This window comes from Haemaphysalis longicornis, unplaced genomic scaffold (genome assembly GCF_048455015.1).
Source record: "Haemaphysalis longicornis isolate Haplotype H1 unplaced genomic scaffold, Haemaphysalis longicornis Haplotype H1 scaffold_2, whole genome shotgun sequence".
Classification (NCBI taxonomy): domain Eukaryota; kingdom Metazoa; phylum Arthropoda; class Arachnida; order Ixodida; family Ixodidae; genus Haemaphysalis; species Haemaphysalis longicornis.
In genome coordinates, this window is record NW_027526295.1 from 31,051,087 (window position 1) to 31,069,799 (window position 18,713).

Genomic DNA, 18,713 nt, shown 5'->3' on the forward strand with positions numbered 1-18,713 from the left:
TATACGCAGTCACATTCTTAGTACCCCATTCAGTTTTTGAAAGACCAACGAATTCAAAAGGGCCTTCTATGAGGTCGCGTTTTGGCGACACTATTACGTTGTCACGCCTGGCTGAAAGAATTCAGAAAAAACCTAATCTAAGTGCGCTTTCCTCGGCATTTTCGCTATCCGGGGTTGATTCCAGGAATTTCTTCAACGCCGTGGGAAACCTGCCTTGCAGTTCCCGCTTCCATTTTAAACCGTCTTTTACTTCCGCTTTGTGCTGACGACATCTTAGGCATCAAAGGCTTCACCGACCCCACAGCCTATACAGCGAGCGCAAAATCGACTGCATGATCCCAGGATTTCCGGCACCTGTGCCAAATATGGAAATTAACGACGTCGCAGGGTAAACTGTGTCGCTATGGGCATTTCCGAATTAGCCAGTCTTTTAGTGCGATAAACAGCTTTCATCTTTTCAAATCGTATTCAACACAATAGACTGAATGAAAAACACAACAGAATAGAATATTTTTTTTTAAATAATTAAGGTTCGTTAAAGTATTCTTTGCAGCTTTACCTGGGTGATGGTGTAAGTAGAAATTTGCAATGCCGTTTCACTATTTCACCACGAGATTTCCGATGCGAAGCCTAGTCGGCGAAGTCCATGCCGTGGGTTTTCTGTACTGAGGTTTTCTGGCTGTACTTTTTTAGACAAACCTAAAAATGAATGGAGAACTATGTGCTTCCAGTGTACTGCATGCGTTTGCAAAGAGCTGAAGCGAGCGCGAGCGAATTACAGCTTTTCCCCTACGCGCAAGTTGAGCTCGAGCGACCTGCACACGCCTAAAGCCACCGGCTGAACTTTTGCTTTACTGTTAACTTTGCCCTATGAACATAGCCGCGCCTTTCAACCATTATTGAGAGGGTGCACCTCCTGCTGTGGAGGTATTGAACTCGTATAAAGCGCCGGGATTGAAAAAAAAAAAGAAAAAAGTTCTCTGCTGTGTCTCCCTAGAGAGCTGGATTTTTCGCTTCCGGATGCGCTGGCGTTAGCTTTCTGCTCGAGCAACACTGTGCAGATTACAAAAAATCTTTAGTTAGAGCGGTACGGTGTAAACGATTGCAAATGCCTTCGCCTCGTGCAATGTTACATTCAAGCGTAGTTTAACTTGAATATTCCAGTGAACAAAAAATAAAATTTACCACACCTGCATGCCAGAAAGTTTCATCCAAGAATATTGCACGTTCTCTATCGAAGATAATTTCGAAATCATAGAACCCGCTAAGAGGAGGCGCTGGCTCCGCTGGATTAGCTGAGCCAAACCGAAAAATGAAGTTCGTAATATCCACAGAAAGAGCATGAAGGAAATCTACGCGATGCGGAGCGGTATTCTGCTTTTCTTTACTTTGTTGCGTAGTAAACGAATCTGAATAATTTGGCCGCAATTGAACGTGCAGGCATATCTATATTTAGATCGGTTTTGCTTAGCAAAACGTCTCTGGCATTGAAGCAATGCACGTTGAAACTTTTAAAATTCGAACAGTTTCGTACCAGCGCAATAACTCTAGCAAACGGGAGTTATCAACTATCTATTCAACATTTTAGGGTATAATTTCTATCAATTTTAATCTGCTTACAGACATTTCTGCCAAGGATTTGTGGGCGAGAATATGGATTCGATGACGTTACGTACGGTGAGGTATTCTGGGATATGCGCAAGCATGTTTAGAAGTTTCTACCCTGTTAAAGAAAAATATAAATGGGTCCCTATGTTCAATTTGCTTGCACAGAAACCTTTATATTTAAACAAATCATAATGTTTGATTTCGAACTTTCTGTAAGTTTTCGAAGGCTTGTGTCAATCCTTTATTCTCATTAGGAAAACAATTCGTAAAAATCCAAGTTTAATAATGGATATTTGGGTAAGTGACCCTCACAAGGAAAGCAATGCAATAGGTTTACTGGTCTAGTAAACAGTCAGAAGCTCATAAGAACACATCGAGACCACGTAAAGTTGTTAAACATCTATTTTTATAACCAAGCGAGAACCAAATCATACCAGACAAAAAAATTAGAGGGCAAGTGCAATCCCTTCCGATTCAGAGATCACGTATCTCGACTTTGTTCGTTTTGTTATACACTTGGTTAAAAGTATGAGCAGAGTACTCAAGCCACGTGCTTTGTTAAATCGAAGCATTGATTGACTCACTGAGCGAAAAAAAAAATTCCTCATGCTGACTAATTCTGCTTACGTGCTTCGAAAGCCTGGAGATACTTATTACAGTCTTTTGTACTGCCACATTGCGTTTGCATTAATTGGTTCCTTTTGTTCATTGGTCGTTCGACGCGAATTACTTCGGACAGGAGACTGGAAATATTGAGACCACCAGTTGCACCACAATCATAGTTCTATGTGGCTCACGTGCACCTCCTCTACCCGAATGCCGCCACGTTCACCTGTCACGGGATACAACGTCCGCCACGCTCGTTCTAGGCTAACTCTAGGCTAATTCCCATGGACAGAAATGGGTGCATCAGTACTCTTCACAGCGACGGCCATTTTCTGTTCCGTACAACAACAGTGTATCGTGCTTTTCGCACAGTGGGACCCTTACGTCTTTCAACTTAATACAACCGTTCTCGAGGAGGAACAGGGCACAAAAAATTAGCAGTGGCTAGCTCGGCTATGCCAGGATATACGTAGCGTGAGCTAAGGTTCAGCTGGTTCTTAGCTTTCCTGGTTGTCTGGGATTAGCTTGATTATCATGCTTACTGCTGGTTCAATGACACACACGGTATACGCATTATGCGACAAATGTATATTTATCAAGCGGCTCCGACGCAGCGTCACCGATCACCCCAGAGCTAAGCTGGTTCCACAGACGCACGCCGGTGTTGCTGCGGCACACGAGTCATCGGTTGCACACCCGGGCACGGCTCGCCTGATCATCAAGTGGACCGGGCCGCCACGTGCGGAACGGAGGTCGGCGTAGACGCTGGGCGCGGGGGGTGTGTGAGAGACGCCGGGCAGATAGCTACGTTCTGTGCGCCGTGTGACGTCAGTGCTCCTCGCGCATGCGCAGCACGGCTCTCCAGTAGCCACGCGAAACTGCCCAACCTCGGCCGGTGTAGCTCACGCATAAAACTCCACATTTTGCCTAGATGAGTGAGTGAGTGAGTGAGTGAGTGAGTGAGTGAGTGAGTGAGTGAGTGAGTGAGTGAGTGAGTGAGTGAGTGAGTGAGTGAGTGAGTGAGTGAGTGAGTGAGTGAGTGAGTGAGTGAGCGAGCGAGCGAGCGAGTGAGCAAAAGAACGAGTGAACTAAGGAGTGACTCAGTGTGTAATCTCAGCTCAAAATTATTACAGATCCCTTTCTTCAAACTATTTACCGCTGCAAAAAGGAAGCTCCGTTGCGCAACCCAAAAGAGCAAGGGTGTAAACCCAAATTTGCAGCGTTCAAGATTCGCTTACCCGAGATAGAGCGCTTAGATCTGGTGCAAAACAGAGGGGCAAGTGAAGCGGCACAACTACGGGGCAAAAGACTCGATTGTCTAGAAAACAAGCAACACAAGTTAGAGAACACGCGCACTAATGCAGTGGTAATGGCAAGACGTGTCTCACGCAAAAGCAAAAGCGCACGAGCGACAAATCGAATTCCGACGAGCGACTGCGATTGGCGTCAAAGGGCGATCGATGTTTGATTGTCCGGCAGAGTAACACGTGCGCAAATCCGCGCGGGGAACAGGAAAACATGGCCCGCGGGACCGAGTGCAGAAAAACCGTCAGAAGGCGACGAAACATTCGCTAAGCACGTATAATGGAGAGAAAGCTCTCGCGCTCGGCTGTTCAATGAGAGCCGTTTCAATTTTAATTCCTATGCAAGCGCGGCCTTTAGAGTGAACGGTTTTGCGATTAAGAAACACTGATAGACCGTAAAAATTTGTAGTGTTGGAAGCAATTCGGCTACGTGCCTTGAAGTGACTGTCACATAAACACTTTCACTTTCCCATAAACACTTTCACTCTTTTTTTTGCTTCTGAAAGCATTGTGAAAGCTGTAGGTATCGCCAGCACGAAAAGCGGCACTGCGAAATTTGCTCGTGGCAGCACATCCGCCTCCTATTCTGATTTGATTTTGTAGCGATGTTTTTAAAAGTGACTATCGAGTGTTTTCATTCATGCAACTGAACGAAAGCCGGCCGATGGCCTTTACGTCGCTCTAATGACGCAATTATAGCGCCAGGAGAACGCCAAGATTCAGAAAGATAGAAAAATCCTTTGGGCCTGTTTCTACGTTTTGTATTCAGCACAGAGAAGCCATTTCGGGATGATGTATTTTGTGACCCCTAGTCTAAGTACTGGATGTTTTGTTGACTACTTTCTGAAAGCAATTAGATTAAAAAAAGTGCAAAAAAGTGTTACAGGGTCCGTTTAAAATTGTTAGCAGCCAAGGAAACCTGCGCATTTTAGAAGCAGCGAACAGCCTTTAGCGAAGCAGAGTTTCCTGCTCTCTTTAATGCAATAAAATTGCTAAACTGGTAATACACATGTGATAGTACGGCAATTATACCGGTCAAACCTTATAAACGGCGTTCGAAAATGAAATCGTTAATGTGGTGTTCTGGGATATCAAACACGGGTATGCTTTTCATTTCAGTCCTCCGCCGATCAAACCCCCAATACATTTGATTCGAGGCTGGGCAGAAGCCGGCGTTGAAGGAGCTTCTTCGGGTGGCCTATAGGTGGATATTTTCACTGGGATAGTTGCTCCGTGAAAATCAGCTTTGAAGTATTAGCCTTAACTGTCTCTGAAACCAGCTAACGTTTGCTTAAGGTCTTTCTACGCCGATGAAGCAAAGCCGAGCTGCAAATACCTAGATGCTAGATTATGAAAATTAAACGCGCGTTTAGAAAAAAAAAAACGATTGCGGTTTTAATTTCAGTGTATTAGAAATACCAAACGGTGTACCCTATTCTTGCGATTTTCGCGGTTCCGAAACTTGTTAGGAGCGCTTGAGTCAATCACAAAATTATTGTGAAACGTGAACAATGTCGGTGATAACCGAAATGCCCGCTTTGTTTCCCCTAAGCAGTGCGAAGTTGAAAGTTGACAGAGTTTGACCTCCTCGTAAAGTCATTGAGGCACCTTGCGTTAACGATAATGTTCTCGCCGAAAAAAAAAAGCTGCTTCAAATATGAGGCCCCATGCAAGCCTAGCTCTTTGTAGTTGCATAGACAGCATATCGTAATTCCAAGGGTTTCCACTGGTGAGCCGGAGAAAAGTACGAAAGAAAGTGTGGAGTTTTGTTGGGCATAATAAAAAAAGGGATAATTCAATCTTCCTCTAGAAAAAAAAAAAGGTTGTGAGCCCTTCGCATTTCCAGTCACATAACGCCACGAGATTGCAGTGCTTGTCCAAACCAGCTTGTGCAAAGTATGTACATCAGCTCCAACAATAAGTTCTGTTTTTAGGAATATTTTGTCGCCAGCTGAAGAGTAACAAGTCAAGTTTTAGTTTATGCCATTCTGTTTTGCAAACTTGCAACTTGAATCAATACAGGTTTTGGCTTCCATTGAGCAAGGTGCAAAAGCGGACAATGGAGAAGGTGAAGCATATTTTATCGGGCCTAAAAATATATAGGATTGTGAGCTTCTCTTCCCCCTCCCCCTAATAACAAGCAGACAGAGAGCCATCACCATGGCACAAAAGCTTCACCTAGTTAGAAGGACAGCAGCCACTTTTAGAAAAAGGCAGGGGAAAACACCACTTTGTAGATGTGCAGGGTATCCCTTCTTATATAGCCTATAGTCTTTACAGACGGCTGGAAGCATTGTCCCGTGTACAAGACGTAGCGTTGTCACAGAAGCCCACAGATTGCGTTAATAAATTCTGCCATGAAGCATACGCCCGTACGTCATACCAGAAAAACAAAGCCCAATGGCACAGCACTGTTACTTTTGCAGGATCTAAGAAGAATCCGGAGAACGGAAGAAGTGTCGTGCCGAGAATAACTATTCGTCCAATAGTTATGCTATTGATAGCCCCAATTCGTCCATTTGTTCAGTCAAAACTCTTCATACTAGGCATGTGCCGCTTGATCCCCGCTTGCTGTACATGCACACGCGAACAAGTATGGCTAAAGCATTCTGATTGCTCATATCTTCTAAAACTGGTCACTCCCAAGAGTTTCCCCAGGTTATTTGAAGTTACATTTGTAGCAGCTGTAACTATTTTTAAGCAATGTAAATCTCCAACTTAGCAGTCATTGTCTGTTTTGGTATTATTGCGTGGACACTACCAGGAAGCGACGATTGTGTACTGGTGGCGGATAATTTTTTTTCTGCTACATTCGTTCGTTCTCTAGGAAAGATGCACGGTTTTACTGAAGGTTAATTTCTAAGCTAAATATGAATGAGATTTTTGTATGCTCTCATGGCTTGTACTTGGGAAAGTTGACGTATGCTACAGCCGTATTTCCTGAGCCGCCATGTCTTCAATGGTACCGATCAGGGGACTATAATACCACAGAGCGGCCAGATTTAGGACATCAATAGAAATTACAAAAAGGCGGTGATAAGTTTCCGAAAATTGCCATTGAAACACAACTAAAACACGTTATGGCAGCAACCTTCCGCAGAGAGCGAAAGAGAGAGAGAGAGGTAGTTTTTATTTAGGCAGGAGGAGTATAGGATGCCCACGACCCCTTTATGCTGGCACATCTTTGGAATCATGTAGAAAACAACAAACGAGGATGATTGGGAGGACGGCACGTGTACGAGCATTGTTATTGTATCCTCTTCCTCATGACCTCTCTCCGGCCTCTTCCACGCTGAGAATTTCAAGGCGTTCTACCAACATGCCCCTATTCCCCCACTGGCCAACTACGTTTACTGGGGCAAAATGGAATGGTTGGAGCGCATTAAATAGAAGATTTCTAAGCTACGAGGATTAAAGACTGAAACTGAATGCACATTCTTCTCTTAAAGAGAAAAATTCGTGCTCCGAGAAAATTAAAGATTATGGGTGCAGTGTTGTACCATGAAAAGATATCTTCGAACCAACTTGGCGAAGTGGGAACACCACACCTTGGTAGTGTTTCACGAGCCCCTTACGACGATTGCACAGCTGTTTCGTTAGCGAAGCAAGAGCACGATGCTGGGAAAGACGCACTAATGAACCACCTCCGCGCGCGGAAATTGGCGCATATTGAAGCGAACAGGTGGCATGACTTCAAGGCCACGCCCTAATGCGGACCCGCAACGACGGCGGAAACGCGGTCACGCTGTGCAGCGATAATGATATTCCCCTAGGCTGTCCATCATGTGCGCTAAACGGTTGGGTGAGGATGTGACATTTTGATGCTTGGTAGGCTGTTACGTGGAAACTACCGAGAATAGGTTGAGTGTTCTCTGCGATTTCTGCATTTAAATAAGTGTTCCGTGTGCCGCAATTGCAGGATCCGGTAGCGACACCCTTGCTTATTGGGAGAACGATGCAATTGTGAGGCCGAGATAATTCTACCTGTGCGTTATTTACGTTGTGCAGTCTGTGATAATGCTTTTCCTCTCAAGGTATTCTACCTTCAGATTACTACCAGCAGTCGAATGTGGTTATTCTTACCGAAGCACTTCACATATACGACGGAGTCACGAAGACGGACGCTGTGGAGGAGGAACAAACATTGATTAGCAAGACGGTATTGAGACGGGTGTGTGGTCAGCCTCCTATGTCCCGGAGGCCGCGAGCCATGCCGGACGAACTTTCTTTTTTTATTAGCCGAGCCTTCCTTTTAAAGAGTTCTCATTTGGCCTCTGACCTATATTAATTTTTCGATAACAAAAGCGAGATACACTTTCCCGCCAACACTACTGATTGTAGTGCACAAACGTCCAGACAAAAGTCTTAGCCACGTTTGCTTGATTGACCCATGCTGCACGCGCTGAAGCACCAGAGTGGCGAAGACAAGAGCAAGACGCAGGCCCGGGTCGGTTCCGTAAGCGCCGGGGTCACTGCACTCCGCACCACTGCGCGGGGCCTTACGCCGTCGGTTGGCCACCCTCTCGGGCATGCTGTTGTTCCCGGCCGCCGCCGATGAGCGAAGCAACGCCCGCATAAGCGGAGCCTGCAGCATTACTCCGTGCATTACCTTGCCGACAATTAAGGAGGATTAGCGGGAAAACCACTCGGCTGCGGCATGGCTCCCACTTTGTATAATAAATGAACGGCGAGCTGCGCATCGCCGCATGACGCCGCATTGCACGCTCCCGGCGAGCACAGCCTAATCGCAACACGCCGCCTACGGCTGAACAGCGCTGCCTCCCTTAGCGCTTGTCGCTGATTAGGGAAGTGTTCCTAGTGGCAGCGGTTGGTGCACGGGCTCACCTGCAGTCGTCGTCGCTGCGAGGTTCCCCTCGGTGTCAGCGGTCGTGGCAGCTCGGCGACCAAGGCGCTGGTGCGGGGCAGCGCATGTATATCCTCGGAGGGCGTAAGAAAAAATACCGGAGAGAGACCGCTGCTTCGTCGTCGTGTTGTCGGCCTGCGGTTATGAGTGGCCCTCTCCGGCGCCGCTGGTGGCCGGGAAGTGTGCGCTGCTTCGGCCGGGCCGCAGGATGCGGAGGCTCCCCATGGGGGAATGGGCGAGGAGGCCCGCCAGGAGCGCAGGGATGTTGTGGGCCGCGCCGCGGGATCGCGAGCGGGAAACCGGGATCCCCTGCGCGGCCCAGCGCCGCCGGCTTTGACCGAGAGAGTCGAGGGCGGGGAAGAAAAGGGGGCAAGGGTGAGGGACTCTCTCGGCAAAGAGCAGTTAGTCAACCAGGGGCATGCGCAGCGTTGCCGGCCGGCCGCCATTCCAGGCCGCCGGGCTAGTCGGTGCTGGTTTTGGCGCGGGACGGCTACGCCATCTGGTGGCAAACCAGGGGTTCTCCGCCCATCTCCTTCGACCGAGTGAGCGCTCTAGTTGTCTGGGGACTGCAACTGGGGTCGCTGCCAACGCTGCTTTCAATGACGCCACGCCGTACCAGGGCGCCATTTTTGAACACCCCAGCGTCCTACAAGGTCATGTAAAAGCCGTTAAGCATTCGTTATACACGAATAGCTAGAGACAGTAGAAAAATGACGGTACTTGCCCTTACATTCAAAACTGTCTTTTGCTTTCTGTGTTTGTGGGGCTCAATTGGTCTTAATGTTTTTACGCTCAACTAAGTTGCATTTGTAACGCCGAGACAGTAGCTAACACAGCCATCTGCTGGAGTTAGCACGAAGTGTCGAATGTGTTTTGATTTTCCCAGGGAATTTTTGTTTGTTTCAAGGCCCTTCCTTCTTTTCGCGGTTGTGAGAATGTTCGTTCTGCTTTCACAATCCACATGTAGGTTTTAACTCTCGGCTCAAAATATATTTTTGAACAGTTCCCTCACGCCTCTTTGAGGGAAAAAATAGCGTGCTGAAATGTTTAAATCATCCACTTCGATGAGATAAAAATATACAAGCTAAACAGTTTACGAAGATTTAGCATTTAAATATTTAACAATTGCTAAAAGAAAGCAAGAAAACGTGAGCAGAACAAAGTGTATTTTTGGAAGTGGGGATGGGGAAAGGAAGAGAGATAGCCGTCCTTTCTGTGCTGATAAAGATTTTTTTAGTCTGTTCGGCAGCCCATTTTATATCGGTATTCTTAGAGCGCCACTTCCCGTTGCGCGCATGTGAGGTCACACTAACAGCTGAGATCACTGTTCAAGACAAGCCAACCCTTAAGCAACCAGAGTACGTGCGTGGCACTTCCTTATCCTGAGTAGTCGACGTCGATCTTTCCTGGCATGACACCGTAGCTGTATTAGTATAGGGAACGCGGTTTTGTGAAACTAACACACTTCGTGGTTCTTCCGTGTGCGAGGCAACCATAAGGAGCCATTATTAACCAAATCCTTTAACCCTGCGGCCACGAGCCATCCCTTAAATAAAGCTACTTGCCTGTCGGTCTCTGTTGAAAGCAACCAACCGCGCAGCTTGCAAAGCGTGATGCATACAAACGCCATGCAGTGTTGCTAGTTATCTGTTAATATGAAAGTTACAAACACTTTGGTATTGTTAGAGCGTGTTATTTTTCTAATTTTTTTTTCGTAAATTTTGTAAAGTGTTAGAAAACCGGTTCAATACCTCATAAACTTTTCCTGTTTTGAGCTGAAATTTTCAAACCTTGTGCACGTCTGTTGCCAGCTACAGGCGCATGAGAGCAGAGTAATTAAAGTTTCACATACAGATTCCCACCCGGAAACCTGTTTGCGTAGTGTTGTCTGCGTCGTGCGCAAAGTCAGCTGCAGGGGTCAGCAAGCGCAGGGGTCAGCAACCTCAACCTCAAATGGACCTCAACCTCAGCAGTAGGTGGAGGTGAGGTGACGCAATCGGTGCGCCATGCGGAGTCATTGAGGTCAAGGTTTCTGACCTCGACCGTAGCGGATGAGTTTGAGGTTGAGCGAGGTTGAGGATGCACTAGGGTTGAAATGTGATGAAAGGTCAATGCACTTTCTGTTGCGCGTGGAAACGTTCCTCTTACATTTTGTTACCTAAGAGTCTAACACAAATGACAATAAATGGGACGTTCGATCACCTTCCATTGGAATACATAACACTTCATTTTGGGGTAGAAAGAAGAGGGTGCTCCTCCACCCCCATCCACGAAAAAAAGATGTAGGGCATAAGTACAAAAGGAAATACAGTAGACCTCGGTAAAGGTGGGCTCGGTTAAGACAAGCTCCATCGTTGACGAACAACACTTTTGCTTCGAGTTCGCCTTAACGGGAGAATAAATGTAAAGCCCAAAAAGAATGCAACGAAAAATTTAAAAGCGAGAACTTCCGCTAGCGGTTGGTGTGTATGTTTTCTTTGGTTTAGCTTTTAAGGAAATTGATGAATGGCTAATGTAATGGCCAAACCAGACATCAAAGCCGCGCAAGATTTGTACATCGCGTTAGTGGCGGTAAAAACACTATCGGCAATCATTATTCTACGGCCAATTTCTCCTCTTCTTAAACTAAAGCGGACATTTATTATTCTTAGCACGGCCTCGACACACCTTTCGGTCTACAAGATTATGACTTTGTGTTCGAAGAAAGCTTCAAAATATGCTGCCTAAGCCAGTTTATTCAGAAAAAGCCTTAAGTGTCCCACCAAACGCGAAAAGTGTCTGCAGTCGTAGCCGTCGTCATCGTTGTCACCGTCAACACGAATGGTACCGCAATGGCTGGCACTGTAAACACAAATTAAGCTGCACTCGCGTGCGATTTGAAACCGGATTGCCAGAGTAGCAGCCCAATGTTCTAACCACAAGGCTAACCCGGCCCCCTGACAGAATAAAACAGGAAATAACCTGATGTGAGCGCCGTGAGATAGGCTTCAATAGAACCCATTGTTGGGCCAGTTGAAGCGTACTTCTTGTGGCAGGTACACGTGGCGCCGCGTGCTCAGAACGGATGCGCGCCAGAGCTCTGGCTGGGGGAAAGCTGAAGAGTGAAGCGCAGTAGCCTTCCTGTCGGAGTAATTCTGTCCGAATAAGTCTTCCTGTCGGAGTAAAGACGTAGACAAAGAAGAAACATCCGCAAACATGGTTTAGCAGTAAGGAAATATGATAATTGCCAGGCTTTCGCCTTCACGCCACGTAAGGAAACTTACTGAGGTTTTTGACGGAATATCGTCTGGTCAGGTAAATTCATGTTTGCAACGATGAAACGTCGGTCACTGACCAAGTAAAAAAAAGCAATTGGACGTTTCGCTACCCGTATGGCGACCTTGTTCGCAATCTTGGTCTGTGACCTAGGTTTCCTAGCTGCAAGGAGACTTGCGTGCCTCAGGAATTTTTTAGTATTTGTCATTTCTTCCTTCACAGTAATTAGTGACCGGGGAGCGATTGCTCCCGATGTTGGCAGTGCTGCACTTAGTTTTAGGGGCTAAGCACTTAAGGACTGGGGCTGCCGGCGTCTCCTTCCATAGCCTCACGTCGTCACGGCAAATCAAGTTTTCAAACCATAGTCAAACAACAAGGGTATAATGGTTAAAACTGGTTCAAATTAAACCAACATAATTTAAAGTAATTCAAAATACGGGAATAATCACGATTTCATTGCATAATAATAAAAATTTGTTAAATTACATCTTGAAACTGGCTTCAAGCGAAAGGTTTCCTCCTGTAAAGAAGACTTCTTAGCATGCTGCGGCGTGTGACACGAAAACAACTTACGGACAGTGTACCTCTCATTTTATGGCTTAAATCCGGTTCAACGCAGAAAAGGCACCGCCGCCTAAGCAAGCACGTGATGGCTCCTTTCACCGGCGCATCTCCGGCGCCCAACCAGCGCGCGCCGTGTGGCAAAAGAGAGAGACTTGCAATGTTTGAATACACTTGTAAACTGCATGCTTTGGCCCTTCACATGTTTCACGTTAGTTGGGGTGGCCCGGGATTTTTCTCACCCGTGTATAATTGAAATATTATGCGGGAGCATTTTTCATCAATACATTTTGTAAATATTGTTTTTCCACCCGCTGGGGATTGCAAAATGCCTTTTGGTTTAAAAATATATTTAATATATAAATGAATGAAGTGCTCTTGAAGAAATGAGGTTGAAGGTGAGGTGAGGCTATGCGTGTTAACGGAGGCTGGGGTGGGTTTGCTTACCCTAACCTCAACATATTCTGTGAGGTTGATCTTGAGGTGACGTTGACAAATTGAATTGAAGTTGAGGTGAAGTCTTAGGTGTTGAGGTGATTTTCCCACCTTCTGTCAGCAGTGTAAGTATATGTTCGCAACTCCGATGTAAACACTTCCAGATTAGAAAAGCGAAGCTTTCAGCCTCTCATTAATATCTTTTGTAGTTTACACAATACGAACCGCAGGGAAGCGAACTTTCGCTGACGATGATGACGATCGTGGTAAAGAGGGGAAAAATTAAAACGCTTCCCATGGTCGGCCTTGAACCGGAGAGCACAATCGCAGAGCAGTAAACCGTCTCCATAAGAAACAGTTGTTTGCGTAAAGAGCGCACAGTCCTACGTCATACTGTAGACCAATAGGAAATCATTACAATGTAGGAACAATGGACCTTTTCCAGGCCATGAAACGCTCCCGTAGCGGCGAATACGAAAAGCACATTTGGTGGCTCTTTCAGCCTTGTTTGCTGATGACGCTGTTGTCGAATATTGCTTACAACGGGGCACGCCCATAACGATAGCGAAAAGGCTTGCTCCGCATGTTCACCACCCTCCGCTTTTCTAATTTCATGCGGAGAGGTCGATGTTGGGGTGCGTTGTTGACAAAATTTAGTCCCATTTCTTTTCCCGATGGCTGACCATCCGGTGACTTAGCGCTTCTGCAGCGGCCGCTGAATGCCAGCCAGTATCTATTTGGAATTTGGCCCGGCGTCCCTACGGCATCCGTCGGAAGCGGTATTCGCGTTAAGAGCGAGCCACCAAATGTAATGGTGGCGCCCTCGAGCGCATGCGCAGATGAAGGTCATGAAAAAGGTCCATTCAGCGAATCGCCGTCATGGGTAGGCCACTCGCGAATCGCAAGGCAGCAGAAGCTACTATGCGGGAGCGGGGACGCGAGCGCGACCGAGGGTAGACGCTCGTCTTCGTAGGGCTGATTCAGACGCTCGAAAACGTGCTGCGGAAGCAATACGACTACTAGGCTACTCCACTCCAACCATGCGTTTCGCTGCGGTGGATGTCAGCCGCAGAAGACGTGAGGACCCGGAGGTCCGCTCGCTTCTGAGTTCAGTTCGTTTGCTGTTGGACTTAATTTTAGAAAGCTTCGCGTTCCCCCACCTCTATTGTTTTAACAGACATTATTAATGTTCATTAATGTTTTCCCTGTCTGCTGCGTTCTTCAATTAATGCAATGAACTTGTCTATGAACTGAAACAATAGCTGGAACCTGAAGTAAGAGAAACCAAAGCAATACTGCGTCCGCCAACTTTGATCTCTGGCGCTGCAACCAATATAATATAGGCTGAATCGCCCGTGAGAACTGTACGCGATATGTTATGGATACATTGTTTCGGACAGTCAGATGTTAACGGGAAGGGATGCGGGGAAAATGCCGTGGTCGCTACAAAACTCTAATGGACGAAAAGGCGGAAAAACTGCTACCCCTATTGGTCGTTGGTCTACGGAAGGTGTAGGTAATGATAATTGTGGCCACCATTTTCTCTGCAGCAGTAAGAGAAGCAGAATTCTGGGACCAATGGCTCAAGCAAAGTTCATGGTTGTGAAGTAGCAAACAGAGTCTGGTTTTTATTACACTTGAACAAAAACGCCCCTACGGGGATTCGATGGCTTTCCGCAGAATATGCCGATGGTACACACTGTTGAAGGCGATCGTGCAAGAAGCTTTTTTTTCTCGGAAAAGCACAAATAAAGCTTTCTAGCCAGCTTATGTAGGGCCAGAACAGCACTTTTCCGGTTCTGTCGCTGCTACCTTGGATTACTTTTACGAAGCTAATGCGTGCCTTCATCACCACGTGACGTCACAGTCAAGCGCTATAGCCCAATTACCACGTCACCCACCCTTGACCCGGAGTACGTCGCGCCCGTCTTTGATTTAGTATCTCGATCACCTAGGACACCCATCTGCTGAACCTACTAAGATAGACGCCTAAATCAGGACAATACAGGAAGCGGGACCCGTACAGCCTCTTCAAAACCCGTCATTGTTTCTGGCGGACGTTTGTAAACGCCGTACGGCGCACGCTGAGTGATCTACCAATATTTGCTATTGTTTACTAACCAACTCGTGATTCTCCGTGAAACATTTCGCTATTTCTCCCTATAAATCTTTTTAGTGGTATCTAGGATGTGTATCTCACCAAATAAGATGAATTGGCAGGTTACAGACCCCAACACAATCTTAGTTTTTTTTTACAGTCATGTACAGAATTGCGTACATAGCGTCAAAGAGGTCAGGAGCGTCAAGTAGCGTTGAATATTTCCACATACGTATATATGTGCGGGATACGCATTGTTTCTATAATTTTTAGGGCCGCAATTTTTTTTTAAAAAACAAGGAGAAAGATTTCAAAAACTCAGCCGATGAATTTGTCGCGTACATCGCCATTTTCTTGTCTACGGTCGTAGTAATCTTACTAACCGCCATATGGACCTAAAATCTTCATTGTTAGACGGAAGATACAAAATTATGCTAAAATAGTGAAGTCTTTAAGTTGTGGCATTTCTTTTTGTAAACAAAAACGCAGGATTTAAATGTACACAGTTGTGCACATAGCGTCTCAAAGGGTTAAACTCTGGGCATGTGGGAAACCAGCGGAGTTGTATAATTACACTGAGAATATTGTGAACTGAGAGAACTATAAAATAAACAACTGTCACAATCAAGTGCCTGGGAAACGATTACTTAGGGTGCCTCGATGCATGCGCTTTCCTTGCGCGTACAGGCGGGCACCTTGGACATCCTTTTCGCCATGCGCCCCGTCGAGCATGAACGCGTCGGCACATTCCGAGGCCGTTTCCATTGCCGCTTATAGAGGTCGCAGGGAGTCTTGACAAACAGACATAAACTATTATTCTAGAGTCTGCTTCCTGTTGCAACGGCTTGCGTTCCAGAGCACGGAACCCAAGATTGGACTCCAGAACACGGAGTCCAAATTTTTATAGACAGTAGTCTCTTTTTAGCTGCTTGAACGCGGAAATATTAGTCGGTCCCTCGATTCAGCCGCCCGTACAAAGTTGTGGAGACATTGAAGAAGACGTTTATAAAACCACAACCACTTCTAAACATATGTCTTGTGGTTGCAACGTTCATAGTTATCAACATTTTTGAGCAAAAACAAAAATGCAGATATCCGAATCAAGACAGGAATCCACAGGTGATATTTGCAGTGTTCGTTTATGAAAAACGGCATGAATGCTTGATTGTTCAAAGAAAATACTATCCACTGTAGATCTGCAGACCGCGGGGTACTATGATAGATAGATAGATAGATACTTGGCGGAACTCTATGACTTGGCGGTCGTTCCCTTTGGAGCTTGCGGGCGCGTTAGAATACTAGAAAATGGTGGCGCCATCTGACAGCGGCACTGGTCGCGAACTCCGTGCATTTGCTACCGCAACTGCCAGGTGGCGCCACCAGTCTCGCCAGACTTTTTTGTATGTTTTGCTCCGTCGTTCGTATCAGCAACCCGGTCTGGAACAACTTTCGACCACGTCTTTCAATTTCAAAGCGGCGCAAAAACGTAGAAGTACTCAACTGGGCCTCGTACTTAAGCGTTCACATACGCATGCTCTGCACGGTTGGCAGTGGGTCGGACGACGAGGAATGTGATGTTGACACTCGCGATGCTAGTGGTGCCAGTGTGACTGTGCAACATATCAATGTTGTCTTACACCCTGGCGTCACCGGAGATGGCAAGGCGTACACTACGGCGCATGTAGTACTTGCGCATAGCGAGTGACCCTTGTACGCAATAGATACATTCATGTTTTGAAAGTAATTGTTGTTTTAAAACTACAATGCTGCAGCTATACAGTACCACACACGAGCCAAACGCTGCAATTTCTTTCAGTTACCAACACATTGCACGCCAGCAGAGTGAACACGGTAACAATGAAAGCTCCTTAAACAAACCAGCATTGCATTTACAATGCCGCGACAGAAGTGCTGGAGGTGGAGCATCATGGCTGCACGGGTGAAAGGCAAGGAATTACGCAGCAGGGGCGGCGGAAGAAGGCTATCGTCTTTCGACGACATTGGCAGCGAAACAAGCAGACGCGCGGATAATTTATGTCTAGGGATTTTTGTGTAAAAATGTCCTAAATCAATAACTGTACCTGCTATCTCTCTTTAGCAAAAGTGGTTCGGAATGTCTTTTTATTGCGGAAGGTGCGGTATGCCGCCTATCTCCGTGTTTCATTTGATGCTTTGCGCCGTGCGGGAAGGACCGGTTATGTACTATTAATATGCCATGTCGTTGGCGCGGCAGCGGAGTATTCTCGAGTTCCTCGGGTAATTCCCGCGCACAGGTAAACGTCTTCTTTTTATTTTCTCTTTGGGCGCGGGGAGGTTTGTGCCCCGGACATGAAATATATATGAAAGGGCAGCCTAGTACAGCTCCGCTGTAAAGGTACCCGACAAACATATGCGAACATACTTGTTCGTAAGCTAGGCTAATTGTCGCTTACGCAAGTTAGTTTCGCTTCAAGATAAAACAGGCCGATTCCACCCTCTGCACTCTTTGTGAGGTGCGCGAGGACTTGAACCACGAATTATATGAATGCACTCGGTATAGAGCAGCTAGGAAGTCCCTTTTAGTGCCATTGGGCTCTCCGCTTTCTAGAGGGTTAACTTTAAGTGACGTGTTAGGCCCTTGGTCTAGCTCGAAACGAGCATCTCGAGCGGAAAAAGCTTTATTGCTTTCCTGCGAAGCGCAGAACTCGACCGGACTTCATTCATGAGCGCATCAACGTTATCACAGCCATCATCATAACTTCATCAATTTCATTTTCGTTCATACAGCTGGTGTAATAAGCTCGGTGCCTTCCCCAGGCTAACCTCACAAGCACCATTCAAGACTATTATCTCTCTCTCTAAATGACCAAATTTTGGCCCCGACTACACGGACGTAGAGAATGACGGTTGAAATCGGATTATAGATTGGAAAATGGGCAGGCTGAGGCTGGTTAAATATCTTCGTTCTAACCTCACCGTTTTACATTTTCTGAAGCTTTACGTCTATAAATGACGAACGCTAACAGCACCTCGGCAACGCACCTTACCCCTTCTTACTATAGTTTCAATTTGTAAATTTCAGACGCTCTTTATATGTTATCAGCGAAAGCAAAAGTCGAATGACGCCAGGCCGATACATGGCAGAGGGCTTTTTGATTGACTTATTTTGGCTCAAGGTCGTTGCCTGGACAAACAACGACGTGACGACAAGAGACGGGGTTTCACCACGTTCCCCGAAATGGCGGTGATCGCGAAGCCATTAAGGGAATCAAGGCGGAGCCGTTGATTAACGACTGCGACGTGATCGAAGTGAGCGGGATTTTTCCCAGTGCTTGGTCTGTCGGTACTCGATCCCGTCGGCACTAGAGCGCTGAAGCTTGTCGCAGCCACACAAGGCAAAAACATAGTAGATGCAACTTCCACCGTCTCTGTTTCGGTTAAAAACCACTCACAACAAAACAAATGCATCGAGGAACAAAAAATGGGTAGTGTGCACTCAAAAAATCAAATCCCCTCCATTTAACTCTACTTTTTTTCTGCTTTTTCCACAGACTCTTTTTGGTGTGCCTGTGTATACGTGTGTGTTTTTTTGTTTTTTGTTTCCGTTTTTAACATCTTGTAGTCTATCTGTCCTTTGCCTCTTCTATCCACCTTTCCGACATCCCCTCCGACATCCCCCTTCCCCACACTAGCAGGCGTTCCGGTGTCCACCCCTTGGTGGGACAAATTACGCCTGCTGGTGGACCTTCCTTACGTTTTTTTTTTTTTTGACAATAAATTCATTCATTCATTCATTCATTCATTCATTCATTCATTCATTCAAATAACGATGACGATAGTTGAAATGCGAAGCTTTCTTGCGTGCGACAATCAAATGGCGAAACGTCCAAGGCAAAGCTGTTGCCATCAAAGAAAAAGCGCGAACGATCAAAGTGCAAACCTCCTGCGAGTGAAAGTGCAAGGGTCAACGAGGAAATTGAAAACTGTCTGCCCGCCAAAGTCC

The 18,713-nt window shown here is 46.3% G+C and overlaps 1 protein-coding gene across 1 annotated transcript in view; it reads right to left on the minus strand.

The window, feature by feature from the left end:
- The window catches only part of LOC144168813 (uncharacterized), a 279,672-nt gene extending 270,954 nt beyond the window's left edge, over positions 1-8,718 (minus strand). Inside the window, exon 1 of the mRNA XM_077697802.1 lies at positions 8,364-8,718. The gene's annotated coding sequence lies outside the window, so the exon portion shown is untranslated. The remainder of the gene's footprint in view (positions 1-8,363) is intronic.
- Between the last annotated feature and the right edge of the window lie 9,995 nt (positions 8,719-18,713).